This window comes from Gopherus evgoodei, unplaced genomic scaffold, assembly GCF_007399415.2.
Source record: "Gopherus evgoodei ecotype Sinaloan lineage unplaced genomic scaffold, rGopEvg1_v1.p scaffold_80_arrow_ctg1, whole genome shotgun sequence".
NCBI classification, from domain to species: Eukaryota; Metazoa; Chordata; order Testudines; family Testudinidae; genus Gopherus; species Gopherus evgoodei.
The window spans coordinates 251,560-266,599 of NW_022060101.1; the positions used below are offsets into that span (position 1 = coordinate 251,560).

Consider the following 15,040-nt stretch of genomic DNA (forward strand, 5'->3'; position numbering starts at 1 on the left):
TTTGTGAAGATAAGTCAGGGGAAGGGAATAGCTCTTAGTGTTTGGGCAGCTTGGAGAAGGTCAGTAATAGTGATCCCTGTTTGCTGATGTCTTTTTTTCTCTTTCTCTCTCAGTAACTCATTCCCTGCAGTATTTCCGCACTGCAGCCTCTAACCCTGAACCTGGACTCCACAGCATATGCCTCTGTTGGGTATCTCGCCGACAACCTCTTGTGAGTGTGACAGTGACAGTGGGCTGTACAAACACGAGCCCAGTGGATAAAAGACAATGTGGGTGCTGATTACTGGAGAGTAGGTACCAGACGTGGAATCGCAAAACAGCAGGTGTTCAAAGACAGCATGAGAATTTTAATGGAGCGCTACAATCAGACTGGGGGTGAGTTTGAGAGAAATTAACAAATCCTACAGGCCCTAAAGGAGAGGGGAATATTTATAGTGCTTGTGTGTTAGTTACCTGACTTCACAGCCAGTCATCTCTAGATCACGTCCTCGTTCACTTCCAGGTATGTTTTATTAGACCTGAGGCACCAATGTAGAAAAGTACAAGGAAAGAGCAGAATGAGAATAGTTCTGCTCAGGGTGATGTTTCCCAGAAAGAAACGCACTGTACCTGACTCTCACCTATCCTGCACCTTGTGTCACATTCACACCTCTGAAAAGTGGGTGAATAATAGTACAGTGCCAGAGGTCTCCATTCACAAAGGTGGAAATATTTTACGCTCACTTTGCATCTCTGGGCTGAATCCCCAAAATCACCAGAGGCAGAATTCCTCTGTAAACCACATTTACATCCCCCAGTCCTGGGTCTGGTTCACATTCCTCACTCCCAGCCTTAGGACTGCTGAAAAGTACGCCAGTTTGCAGCAGCCCATGAGGGGCTATTACTCCAGATGGGGGTTACACGGTAGCCACAGTCCTCTCTGCAACCAGGGCTGGCTCCAGGTATCAGTGGAACAAGCACGTGCCTGGGACGGCACATGCTAAGGGGTGGCATTCCGTCCATTCTTGGGGGTGGCACAGTCTGGATGGCTTTTTGTTTTTGTTCTTTAGCAGTTTCGGGCGGCAGCAATCCAAGCGTTTTTTTTTTCTCTTTTGTTTGGGGAAGCAAAAATGGTAGAGCTGGCCCTGTCTGCAACCCTCTCCCTAAACCAGGACTTGAGCGCTGGTCTACACTACAAAATTACTTCAGTATAACTAGATTGCTCGGGTGTGAATAATCCATACCCCTGAGTAATGTAGTATACTGACTTACCCACTGGTGTGGGTGGCACTATGTTGGCGTGAGAGTTTTCTCCCACTGGCATAGCTATCATCTCTTGCAGAGGTGGATACACTAAGCCAACAAGTGAAGCCCTCACCCATCAGTTTGAGGTCTCTTCATAACACCCTACAACAGTGCAGCTGCACTGATGTAGCGTTTCTAGTGTAGACCTGCGTGAGAAAGTGGGGTGGCCTACAGCCAGCTATTCAGCTTCTGTACCCCCCAGGTTTGCCCCCACCTTGAGTAAATTTTCATTTGCCCAATTAGAGCTGGTTTTAGAGACACTTTGTCCTACCTAGTGGCACAGAGGGCATATGAGAGGTTCAGGGTGTGGCCAATATAATTGATTAGAGGGCATTTTAGTTTTCAACATAGTTAATTTAATTAACTTAAATTCTACTAATACGTATAATGGGGAATTTGCACTTCTAAGTCACATAGGTATTTTTTTGAATCCCACTGCACTGCATTGCCTAGTTGTAAATGGACTGCAGGATCAGGCTCTTGTGTGTGTTTCAGGGTTTCACACTCTGCAGCGCAGGAGCGGCTGTGAGATTCGGGAGGATGGCAGCATCGGAGGGTCCCGGCAACTTGCATATGATGGGGACGACTTCCTCAGCTTTGATATGAACACTTACACATGGGTCGCTGCGGTCAAGGAAGCTGAGATCACTCAGCGCAGGGGAATGAGGATACAGCCGATCTTCAGTATCGGAAGCAGTACACAGAGAAGGAGTGTATTGAGTGGCTAAGAAAATACCAGCAGTATGGGAACGAGGTTCTTCAAGGGAGAGGTGAGGGGTGAAGTAGTAGAGCAAAGGCATATCCTAGAGCAAGAGTCACCAAACGGTCGATTGTGATCAACTGGTCGACCCTAGAGACTCTCCCTGTGGATTGCGATCTCTGGCAGTGCAGTGGGGCTCCCACTAAGGCAGATTCCCTGCCTGGAGTGGCCCCACGCCATTCCTGGAAGTGACCAGCATGCCCCTGCAGCCTGTGGGGTAAGGCTGGGCAGGGGTCTCTGTGCGTTGCTCCTGCCTGCAAACACCTCCATCACAGCTTCCATTGTCCAGGAATGGGAAACTGTGGCCAATGGGACCTGTGGGGGCCAGTCCCTACAGAGAGGGGCAGCGTGTGGAGCCATGTTAACCCCCCCCAGGGCCTCACTGGTATGTTGGTCTCTTCCAGGAATGACGTGGGGCCGGGGCAGGCAGGGAACCTGCCTAGACTCGCTGCACTGCTGACCAGGAGCCATCCGAGGTAAGTGCTGCCCGGTGGAAGCCTGTACCCCCAGGGCCTGAGCCCCCCTCTCAGAGCCAGTACCCCGTACCCCGACCTGCACCCAAACTCCATCCCAGAGCTTGCCACCCCTCCACCCGCTCCTGCACCCCAACCACCTGCCCCAGCCCAGAGCCCCCTCCCACACGGTGAACCGCCCCCCCCCAAGCCCCCTGCCTCAGCCTGATGAAAGTGATGAGGGTGGGGTGAGAGTGAGCAATGGAGGGGGTTGTGTGGATGGAGTGGAGTGGGGTGGGGCTTTGGGGGACAGGGTGGGGCCTCCCTTCCTCCATGGGTGGAAGAGAGGAGAGGACGCAGTGAACGGTGGGGTCCAGGGAAGGTGGAGTGAGTGACTTGGGGAGGGGGTAAGAGGGGAGAGGACTTGATGGGCAAGAGGGCCAAGTTGTGAGTGGGCCTGGCATAGGCACCAAATCTGTGGGTGCCCTGGGGCTAGGAGCACCCACAGGGAAAAATAGTGGGTGCTCTGCACCCACTGGCAGCCGAAGTCCCTTCCCCCCGGCCCCACCTCCTCCTCCCCTGAGCGCACTGCATCCCTGCTCCTCTGCCCTGCTCACAGCGTTTCCTGCCCGACTGCCGCCAAACATCTGTTTGACAGCATTAGAATGCTCCAGGAGGGAGGGGGAGGAGTGGAAAACGTGGCATGCTCAGGGGAGGAGCAGCGAGGCAGGGATGGGAGGAAGGGGTTCAATAGAGCAGGGAGGGGCTGGAGTTGTGGCAGGGACTTTGGGGAAGGGCTGGAATGGGGGTGGGGCAGGCCTCATGGAAGGGGGTGGAGTGGGGTGGGGCCAAGGGCAGAGTGGGGGTCGAGTACCCATCAGCGTGAGCAGACTTCGGTGCCTATGGAGCCGGGGGCGGAGTGGGAGTGGAGTGTGGGCGGGGCTCAGGAGGCAAGCCTGCACAGGGGGTGGGGCCAGGGAAGCTTCCAGCACCGGGCCAGACTCTCTAAATGCTAGAGCCACACACCGTCCATGCTAGAGCAGTGTTTCTCAACGAGCGGTCCATGGACCAGCGCCAGCCCCCTGAGGTCTCCATACACAGTTTTCGGAAGAGGTAAACCTGGTCCCTGGTATCAAAAGGTCTGGAAACACTGCCCAAGCACTTGGTAATAGGGTATTTTCCCCCTCTCCTGCTTCAGAGAATCTCTGTCCAACCCCGATCTGAATGTCAAAGCGGAGCAGTTAGCTGATCTATGTCCACCTTCCCATCCCTGTGTCTGACGGGGTAAAGGAACTCAGAGACCCACCATCCTGACAAATGACTAAATCATTGTCGATAAATCCTTCTCAATGCAGCTTCCATCTCTAAGTCGTCATTATTATTGTTACCTGTTTTGTAGTAGTGCCTAGGAGCACCAGTCATGGCCCTGGACCTCATTGTGCTAGATACTGTACGAAACACAGGACAATAGACTGTCCATGCCCCCAAGGAGCTTCTTAATTTGGTAGGGAGGGAATGCTCCCTCACTCACGGCGTCTCTGGTTCTTCCAGTACATACTGAGACCTTCCTCAAATTAAACTTCAGTGTTCCCAATCTCCTGTTTCCGACCCTGCAGTACAAATTCCCTTATTTAGATGCCCTCGTGGGCCCCATGGCACCCCATGGGCACCGTGTTGGGGATCCCTGCTCTAGGGTTTGTGTTTTCAAGCTTTTCTCCTAACCATAGATCTTAGAGACCTTAATTTTTTTGTATTATTACTAGTGAAAGCAGAGAGTCTATTCCCACAGTCCCATGATTCCACGAGGTGGGGCTTTAAGAAAAACCAAACATTCCAAAGGGTGGCAACATTGTCTTCATGACCAGGGAACAGAGGCACATCTCCCTTATTGGCTAGGTATCAATACAAATAATAAGGCAATGGAGAATTCTGGCTGCACCCCATGGTGACCTGAGCTGAGACTGAATGGGACCCTTCCCCATGAGTGGTAGAGGGCTGTTCCCTGCCTGTAACTCTGACTTTTCCACTCCCACACTCCACAACTTCTCTCCCGTTCTTGAGCCTCAAAATGTTTAATTCTCCAGACCATCAGGAGTGGCTGCACAGATGAAGTAGTAAGCGCAGTGGTTCGGCACCTGGCTAGGGACTCAAGGACATTGAATTGGGTTCCCTCTCAGCTGCAGACCCTCTCTGGGAGCTAAACACCTCTGCTGTTTTTGCAGGAAGCTGTGGGGTGGAGGAAGGGAGCCTCTCTCAGAACTTTTAGCCCAGTGGTTGGGCATTACTTGGGCTGTGGGAGACTCCTGATTCCAGGCCCCTCTCTGCCTGCATGGGAGATGGGATTTGTGCAGGGCTCTGACACATCACAGGGGTGCCCTGGCCACCAAGCTCTGGAGTGTTCTGCTTTGGGAGCTGTTCTGAGGGACTGGAGCAGAGGCACTGGCCCCAGGGTCGCCCGCCTCCCAGGTGAGGGCTCCAACCACCCAGCTGCAGAGCCATTCTCACTCTTGCTCTCTTTCTCTGGCTGGATCAGATTCTGCCTGCGAGTTAGATGGAGGAATGTCTATCGTCCCCTCCTTTGTGCATTGCTCTGGGGCTTTGGCATCCGAACAGCTGCTGTGAGGCTGCACTGTACATGCCCAGAGGCAGGAACGCAGGTCCTTACGGAACTTTTACTGCAAAAACCCATAGGTGCTGAGTGAGTTTAGGTGCCTACAGGGTTTGGCAGCAGCTGAGTGGAGGCTTAGTGAATCCCAGGGGGACCTGATGTTTTAGGTGCCTAAAGAGGCAGTTAAGTGCTTAAGTCCTATTGTGAATCTAGCCCATATATTCTCTGAGCCTTGGTTTCTCATTTGTACAAAGGGGTTAACAGCCCTGCCTCTCTAAGGTGAAAATTGTGTTAGTTCTCACATTAAAGATAGTGAGTTGCTCAGACATAACAGTAGTGAAGGCTAGAGAAGTAATAGATGTGAGTGCTGCTCTCCAAATGACTTCTAATACCCTTGGCTTTTCAGAACCCGCAGCCATTGAGGTGTCAGACAAGGCAACCACTGACGGGCTCACCAGGCTCTCCTGCAGTGCCTATGGCTTCTACCCCCGGGACATCGCTGTGACCTGGATGAAAAACGGGGAGATGAGAGAGCAAGAGACTCAGCGAGGGGACATCCTACCCAGTGGGGATGGGACCTACCAGATTCGGGCAACCTTGGAGATCAATCCCAAGGAGGGAGGCCGTTACTCCTGCCTTGTGGATCACAGCAGCCTGCCAGAGCCTCTCAATGTCTTCTGGGGTGAGGAGAGGGCAGAGTGCCTGTCTGGGAGAGGTGGAGGAGAATACACCAAGGGGGGGAGGGCTAGGGTTGAGACCCCGTTGTCCTTATCGAAAGGTAAAACTCCACTGGCTGACACTGTAAAAATGTCTCCCCTTTTCTGGGCTGGGGCTGGACCTCCTTGGAGTCTTATGTCTTCATTGCTGAAAAAAAGGGTGATGTGTGTTACCACGAGAGAGCCAAAATCCTAGTGGAGACCAGGCACACAGATAGTTTTTACCTCTCAGTCGCTAGGTACATAGAGGTAAAAACAACCCTTGTCTTGTTTCCATTAGGATTTCAGAGCTGTCTGCATGTAAAAAAACCACCTTTTTGCAGCGAAGACAAGATTTACAGAGTTAACTTGGACTCTTACCTGGTGTTGCCCATAACTTGACTCCTGTCCACACACACAAACTTCTGGCCTGAGTTTAGTTGTATTTTAAACCTGGGCTAGCTGGCTCAGCTGGGGGCATAGGCTAAAGCCTGGATGCCACTTTCACTTGAGCTGGTTACCCCTATCCAGTGTCCTCCAGTGCCTTCCCACAATTTCCCCCAACTTGCCCTGGGTTGCTCCGAAGCTGAACTAAGAACACTTTTGTACAGGGACCCCAGCAGGACAGACAAGTTCTCCCACAATTCAGTAGGAAAGAATCGTAGAGCAGTTCAGTTCACTGCAGTGCAAAGAACCAACGGACGTGTCCCCAGAAGTCCTAACAACACACACAGGAGCGTGGCGCCAGTGTGCACACCATCACTTGAGTGCGAGATTGCAGCATGGCTGCTCTCACCTGGGCTAGGCTAAACTGGGCACTCAAATCTGGGTGCCAATCACCTGAGTTAACTGCAGTGAAGACCTACCTAAGTCACATTTCAGTCATACCCACTAAGCATATCCACATCGGAGCTGCACTAACCTGGATTAGGTGCTAGGTAGGACTTCTGGGGGCATATCCCACGATTCTTAGTGCTGCACTAAGCCGTGATGCGCTATGAATCGTTTTGCAGTGAATAGTGAGAGAACGTGTCTGCCTGTGTGGAATGTTCTTAGCCCACCAAGTCAGTAAACTGAAGCAAGCAGCACACTCAGATGAGGATATTCCTGGCGTCATCTCTGTTTCAGTGCTGTGCCCCACCTCTGTTTGGATTTTTTTGTGTATCATTTTGTTATGTGCGGTTCTGGTGACAAAGCGGTGTCTGAGCTCAAGTCTCCAGCACCCCGCTGCTTAGAATGCAATTGTACGTGTTTATGTTCATTTGTGAGGCCTTGTTTCTAATCCAGTCTGTGATTTATTAGCATCTATCACACTTCTGAGTTTGGGTCTTGTACTCCGTCCATTTCCTCCCCCATCTGCACTCAGACTCATCAGCCTGGCTCCTGCCTTATGTAGGTCTTCTATCCTGTTCCTACCTTCCCCAGCTACAGAGCTTGCTTTTAAAGGGGGCGCCATCGATACTTCAGTGATTCTTTCTACCCTGGCTCTGGGAGTGGAGTGGGGTTGGGGGGGGTGGCTGGGAGCCAGGAATTTCGGTTCTCTCCCCGGCTCTGAGTGGGGATGGGGGTTAGAGGGGGGGCTGGGAGCCAGGACTCCTGGGTTCTCTCTTTGGCTCTGGGAGGGGAGTGGGGGCTGGTGGGTCAGAACAGGGGGTGGCTGGGAGCCAGGACTCCTGGGTTCTCTCCCCAGCTCTGGGAGGGGAGTGAGGGCTGGTGTTTAGAACAGGGGGCTGGGAGCAGGACTCCTGGGTTCTTTCCCCGGCTCTGGGAGGGGGTGGTGGCTGGTGGGTTAGAACATGGGTGGCAGGAGCCAGGGCTCCTGAGTTCTCTCCCTGGCTCTGGGAGGGGATTGGAGTCCAGTGGGTTAGAGCAGGGGGGCTGGGAGCCAGGACTCCTGAGTTCTCTTCCCAGCTCTTTCCACTAGCTCACTTTTGGCCTTGCCAAGAGACGGGAAAGGTCTCATTTCTCAGCTTCCCCTCTCTGACATGGGGATAATGCTGCTGACCTATGTTCTTGGGGACCGTGAGGGTTCGTTATTGAATTTACACGTTTGGCACTCTGTGTTAGGTATATAGATTCATAGACTCTAGGACTGGAAGGGACCTTGAAAGGTCATCGAGTCCAGTCCCCTGCCCTCATGGCAGGACCAAATACTGTCTAGACCATCCCTGATAGACATTTGTCTAACCTACTCTTAAATATCTCCAGAGATGGAGATTCCACAACCTCCCTAGGCAATTTATTCCAGTGTTTAACTACCCTGACAGTTAGGAACTTTTTCCTAATGTCCAACCTAAATCTCCCTTGCTGCAGTTTAAGCCCATTGCTTCTTGTTCTATCATTGGAGGCTAAGGTGAACAAGTTTCTCCCTCCTCCTGATGACCCTTTTAGATACCTGAAAACTGCTATCATGTCCCCTCTCAGTCTTCTCTTTTCCAAACTAAACAAACCCAATTATTTCAGCCTTCCTTCATAGGTCATGTTCTCAAGACCTTTCATCATTCGTGTTACTCTTCTCTGGACCATCTCCAATTTCTCCACATCTTTCTTGAAATGTGGTGCCCAGAGCTGGACACAATACTCCAGTTAAGGCCTAATCAGCGCAGAGTAGAGCAAAAGAATGACTTCTCGTGTCTTGTTTACACACACCTGTTAATGCATCCCAGAATCACATTTGCTTTTTTTGCAACAGTATCACACTGTTGACTCATATTTAGCTTGTGGTCCACTCTGACCCCTAAATCTCTTTCTGCCATACTCCTCCTAGACAGTCTCTTCCCATTCTGTATGTGTGAAACTGATTGTTCCTTCCTAAGTGGAGCACTTTGCATTTGTTTTTATTGAACTTCATCCGGTTTACCTCAGACCATTTCTCCAATTTGTCCAGATCATTTTGAATTTTGACCCTGTCCTCCAAAGCAGTTGCAATCCCTCCCAGTTTGATATCATCCGCAAAGTTAATAAGCGTACTTTCTATGTCAACATTGTTGTACAGACAAAACTACACAGGATCTTTTCAGGGGGCAAGACAAAGATACCACATTTATTATGATTAACAATTTGATTTATGACTAATAACTAATATCTTAATTCTTATACACACACATTATACCTAATACCTATACACACACACACACATTCACCACACACACACACATCATATGTTCTGCAGCTGCTGCATAGTTACCAGTCCTGAAGATAGCTTAAGTTCATAGCTTGATTTTGCAGCTTGGATTCGTAGCTGTGGCGGCTAACTGGCCAGGAAAGCCGGACACAAGGGCGAGCTGGATCTCTGTTGGTCCTGCACCGATGCCCTTCCATGTTGGCAGCAGAATGTTATCCAGAGTCTCTCATCTCACCCTTCTTTTTTATAGGCTTTTAGTTTGGATTCAAAGTCTATAGGTCTTGCTGTGTCACGCTGCCTCTGGGTTTGGATTGATCACCCATCAATTGCAGGCGTGACTTTCAGCCTTGAACCTGGCTTTGATCTTCCTTCTGTTGTTCTGTTGTCCTTTTCTTTTTAGGGTGGATGCTTCTTACTTTGTTTAGGGCTGTTGTCTAGGTCTTCAGCCATTGGTATTTGAATATCTCATCAGGACAGGCTGGGGCTGGAGGTTGATTCCGTCATCCACACATACCTCATTCACACATCTAAACTAAACTAATAAGATTACAGCAGGGTTTGCAAAAATGAAGGTTGGAGGAAGCTTTTACAAAATGGAGTGAGTGTTTTAAAAAGGGGGTTTGAATTACAATATGGAACAGAAGTTACAGTGTAGGCAAGTGTAGTGTGGATGGTGAACAGAAGTTACATTAATAAATTAAAAACAATTTCATTTATCAGTTCTACAACATCTAAGTCGTTGATGAAGATATTGAACAGAGCCGGTCCCAAAACAGACCCCTGCGGAACCCCACTTGTTATACCTTTCCAGCAGGATTGGGAGCCATTAATAACTACTCTCTGAGTACGGTTATCCAGCCAGTTATGCACCCACCTTATAGTAGCCCCATCTAAATTGTATTTGCCTAGTTTATCGATAAGGATATCATGCGAGACCGTTTCAAATGCCTTACTAAAGTCTAGGTATACCACATCCACCGCTTCTCCCTTATCCACAAGGCTCATTATCCTATCAAAGAAAGCTATCAGATTGGTTTGACACGATTTGTTCTTTGTAAATCCATGCTGGCCATTCCCTATCACTTTACCACCTTCCAAGTGTTTGCAGATGATTTCTTTAATTACATGCTCCTTATCTTCCCTGGCACAGAAGTTAAACTAACTGGTCTGTAGTTTCCTGGGTTGTTTTTATTTCCCTTTTTATAGATGGGCACTATATTTGCCCCCTTCCAGTCTTCGGGAATCTGTCCCGTCTCCCATGACTTTCCAAAGATAATAGCTAGAGGCTCAGATACCTCTTCTGTTAACTCCTTGAGTATTCTAGGATGCATTTCATCAGGCCCTGGTGACTTGCAGGCATCTAACTTTTCTAAGTGATTTTTTACTTGCTTTTTTTAATTTTATCTTCTAAACCTACCCTCTTCCCGTAAGCATTCACTATACTAGACATTCCTTCAGACTTCTCAGTGAAGACCGAAACAAAGAAGTCATTAAGCATCTCTGTCATTTCCAAGTCTCCTGTTACTGTTTCCCCCTTCTCACTGAGCAGTGGGCCTACCCTGTCCTTGGTCTTCCTCTTGCTTCTAATGTATTGATAAAAAGTCTTCTTGTTTCCCTTTATTCCCATAGCTAGTTTGAGTTCATTTTGTGCCTTTACCTTTCTAATCTTGCCTCTGCATTCCTGTGTTATTTGCCTATATTCGTCCTTTGTAATCTAACCTAGTTTCCATTTTTTATATGACTCCTTTTTATTTTGTAGGTCACGCAAGATCTCGTGGTTAAGCCAAGGTGGTCTTTTGCCACATTTTCTATCTTTCCTACCCTGCGGAATAGCTTGCTTTTGGGCCCTTAATAGCTCCCTTTGAAAAACTATCAACTCTCCTCAGTTGTTTTTCCCCTCAGTCTTGATTCCCATGGGACCTGACCTATCAGCTCTCTGAGCTCACCAAAATCCGCCTTCCTGAAATCCATTGTCTCTATTCTGCTGTACTCCCTTCTACCCTTCCTTAGAATTGCAAACTCTATGATTTCATGATCACTTTCACCCAAGCTTCCTTCTACTTTCAAATTCTCAACAAGTTCCTCCTTATTGGTTAAAATCAAGTCTAGAACAGCTTCCCCCCTAGTAGCTTTTTCAACTTTCTGAAATAGAAAGTTGTCTGCAATGCAGTCCAGGAACTTATTGGATAGTCTGTGCCCCACGGTGTTATTTTCCCAACATATATCTGGATAGTTGAAGTCCCCCATCACCACCAAATCTTGGGCTTTGGATGATTTTGTTAGTTGTTTGAAAAAAGCCTCATCCACCTCTTCCACCTGATTAGGTGGCCTGTAGTAGACTCCCAGCACGACATCACCCGTGTTTTTTACCCATTTTAGCCTAACCCAGAGACTCTCAACCCTTCCGTCTCCTATGTCCATCTCCACCTCAGTCCAAGTGTGTACATTTTTAATATATAAGGCAACACCTCCTCCTTTTTCCCATGTCTAGCCTTCCTGAGCAAACTATACCCATCCACACCAACATTCCAGTCGCATGTATTATCCCACCAAGTTTCAGTAATGCCAACAATGTCATAGTTGTATTTATTTATTAGCACTTCCAGTTCTTCCCGCTTATTACCCATACTTCTTGCATTTGTATATAGGCATCTAAGATACTGGTTTGATCTTGCCTCCCAGCTTTGCCCTGACCGTCCTTCCTCTCTGCCATTATAGCCCGTGCCCCTCCTGTTTCCGACCCATCTCCCAGGTCTTCATGTTCCCTACTTTCCTGTGGGCTTTGCTCACCTGTCCCCGTCGAACTTATGTTACGTACTGTATAGGAATAATATCCTCTGAGGCTATATTGAAGTTTGCACGCGAGTTGCATAGAGCTGGTGAGAAGGGCAGGGGCAGCTACAGCACATTTCCCTAATGTGGGGAGCAGGGTGACTGCCCCCTTTCATGGGGGGAGGGGCCTGCCGCACCTGCTTCCAGAGCTGGAAGCAGAGATTCTGATCTCTGTAGTGGGGCAAGAGGATTCTGGGTATTTTTCCGTATTCACTGGCTCCTTTTCCATTTCAGAGTCCCAGTCCAATGTGATCCCCATTGTGACTGGAGTGATCGGTGGTGGTGGTGGCTGTCGTGGCTGCAGTAGTCGGAATCATCATCTGGAGAAAGATTGGCTCAGGTAGAGTCCTGGGGTGGGTGGTTTTCTGCCTTCTGTGGACTGGCTGGGCCATGCAGCCCTAGGGGCAGCAGCAATACAGAGCCCAGGATCAGTGCTGTGTGACTGTCCATCTGGGGGCTGCGCCAGAGGCTCTGGCTTGGGAGCTGCTGCTGGGCCAGAACCAGACACTACAGAGCAGTGATGGGCAACCTGTGGCCAATGGGCCGCATGCAGGCCGTCAGGATTATTCGTTGATGGACCACAAGACAGTTTGTTTACACTGACCGTCTGCAGGCACAGCTGCCCGCAGCTCCCAGTGGCCATGGTTCGCTGTTCCCCGCCAATGGGAGCTGCAGGAATTGGCACCTGCAGGCAAAGTGGCCAGCACGTCCCCGTGGACCCTGCTTCCCGCAGCTCCCATTGACCAGGAACAGCAAACCACAGCCACTGGGAGCTGTGGGGGGCTGTGCCTGTGGATGGTCAACGTCTGCAAAATGTCTTGCAGCCCACAACCAGATCACCCTGACAGGCCGCAGGTTGCCCACCACTGCTGTAGAGTAAGGGAGGAACACTGCTCACACTGAGATGTCGTCTCCCTGCCCCTTGGACTTGATCTGTTGTGGGCCCCTGAATCTCTGAGCCCCAAATGTCAGTGCTGGCCTAAGGGCCTCATTTCTGGGCTGTGGGGACAGACGGGAGCCATCTCCTGCCTCGGGGACTGCACTCTCTGAAATCTGCCCTTCTCTCTCTGCAGGGAAAAAAGGAGCTGGCTACTCACCTCCAGGTAAGTGAGAGCAGCCCCATTCCCCTGCCCCACACACACACAGCTCACTCCCTCTGAGCTACTGGCTGTGCAGCTGTTCATATTGACCCTGTGCACTCCATTCTCCCCAGGTTCACACAGGCTGGAGAAAAGTCCCAGAAAGGGACATTAACATTCCAGTGTGACCTCTTCAGTTCCAGTTACTCTATACTCCATGCTTCTTTCTGTAATGTTTTAGGTTTAGCTGCTGTAGCCCAGAAGTCCCCAGGGCTCAGAGGCAGCTCAGTGTACTTGGGGTTAGTGACGAATTATCATCATCCCAGAAGCTAATACCTGTTAATCTCACACTGCTTCTGACATGGCTGTGAATTGGGTTTCGGTGCCTGTGAAATCCTGTTACATAATCAGTGAAAGATGAAGTGTGAGGAGAAGAGCATCTGGACCACCACTCCCCTCCCCCCCACGTTCAGGGAGACACTAACCCCCTCTTCTCCTCCACAGGAAGTTACCAAGGATCCAGCTCCTCTACAGAAAAAAACTTGATCAGTAAAGGAACGTCTGTCCCAGGTGACTTGTTCTCAAAGAGGCCGTTGGGGGAGACACTTAGCCTGAGTCATTTAAACTTGGAGTCATCCAGGCCCTGCCCCTTCGGGATCTTCAGCTAGTGCAGCTCCCAGATAAGCCACATGTGAACGGCACAGAGAGAACCAGGACTTCAGGCTTGAGAGTCCCAAGCCTCTGCCGCTGCTAGAGGGCATCACACACTGGTGCTCATTTAGCCATTGCCAGACATTATGCTAGTTTTCCCATGACAGGGTGAAACACCCAGGAAAGGGTTAAGAGCTGCCTGCTCTGCAGGGGAAGGAAGGAAGGGGCATGGGAGGGAAGGGGCAGAGAGGGGAAGGGCTTCTGGGGAATTGCTTTGCTGGGTGTTTCTGCATGAGTTCTGGTGTTTCAATAATAAATCCGGCCTCCAAGCAGATGTGGGCATAGTACTGGTTCTTCCTGGACTGGTGAGAGCCACCAGCTTACACCTCCTTAACTGAGTGGTTCTTGGATAGGGTGGAACGTGTTAGAGTTGGCTCTTGTACAGAGCCCCACCCCCTTGGGCCCTTCTGCACAAGTTTACCTGCAAGGCATCCCTCCCTGATCCATACAGACAGCCCTGATTCTCCCTCTGTTCTATTTGTGCAGCGTAATGGAGCTGGTCAGAGTCTGTGCCGCAGGCTGCAGGGATCCCAGAGAGAAGAAACCAGCACAGACTGATCTCTCTGCAACCGCTAATCAGCACCTTCCTGTCTCCTTTTGTTTCCTGCAGTGTCCCATGAAGGTGTTCGGGCTCCTCCCTGGCCACTTAGCAACTGCTTGCTTTGTAAACATATTAGAAAAAAATCATGACGTGATTGCAGAATGTATTTTCAACATAAAGAATAACAAGAAGCATATAAATTATGATTCTTCTTAAAGGGTTTTTTCTCTAAACACTGTTGTTTATCGCTACTGGTGCCCTTATACAATGCAATAGCTGCTTTTGGGTCTGGTGACTCAGTTTTTTGTTAATGCTTATGATATAGTAAATCAGTGTTCTGGTAGAATCATAGAATATCAGGGTTGGAAGGGACCTCAGGAGCCATCTAGTCCAACCCCCTGCTCAAAGCAGGACCAATTCCCAACTAAATCATCCCAGCCAGGGCTTTGTCAAGCCTGACCTTAAAAACCTCTAAGGAAGGAGATTCCACCACCTCCCTAGGTAACCCATTCCAGTGCTTCACCACTGTCACGGAGTGGGGATTCCGGCCCTGCACCCCTCTTCCTGGGACCCACAGTGACTCTCAGCCAGCCAGTAAAACAGAAGGTTTATTGGACAATAGGAACACAGGTTACAGCAGGGCTTGCAGGCACAGTCAGGACCCCTCCAGCGAGTCCTTCTGGGCTTTCAGGGTGCTTGGATCCTAGCTAGGATCCCCTGAATTCAACCCACACAGCCCCAAGCCCAAACTCAAACTGCTTCCCTCCTGCCACTCCCTTCCTTGTCCCCTTCCGGGCAAAGGTGTTGACCTTTCCCCTCCCTTACCTAGCTCAGGTTACAGGCCCTGGCATCGTCCATCCCCTAAAGTCCTCCCCTGCTCTCCCACCCCCCCACACAGACAGCCCCTGCTCCATCACATCTCTCTCCCCTTCGAGACTGAACTGAGCAGGGTCA

General features: G+C 50.0%; 1 pseudogene; it reads left to right on the forward strand.

Moving 5' to 3' along the window:
• Positions 1 to 298: 298 nt before the first annotated feature.
• Positions 299 to 14,478, forward strand: LOC115643977 (annotated as a pseudogene).
• Positions 14,479 to 15,040: the final 562 nt, after the last annotated feature.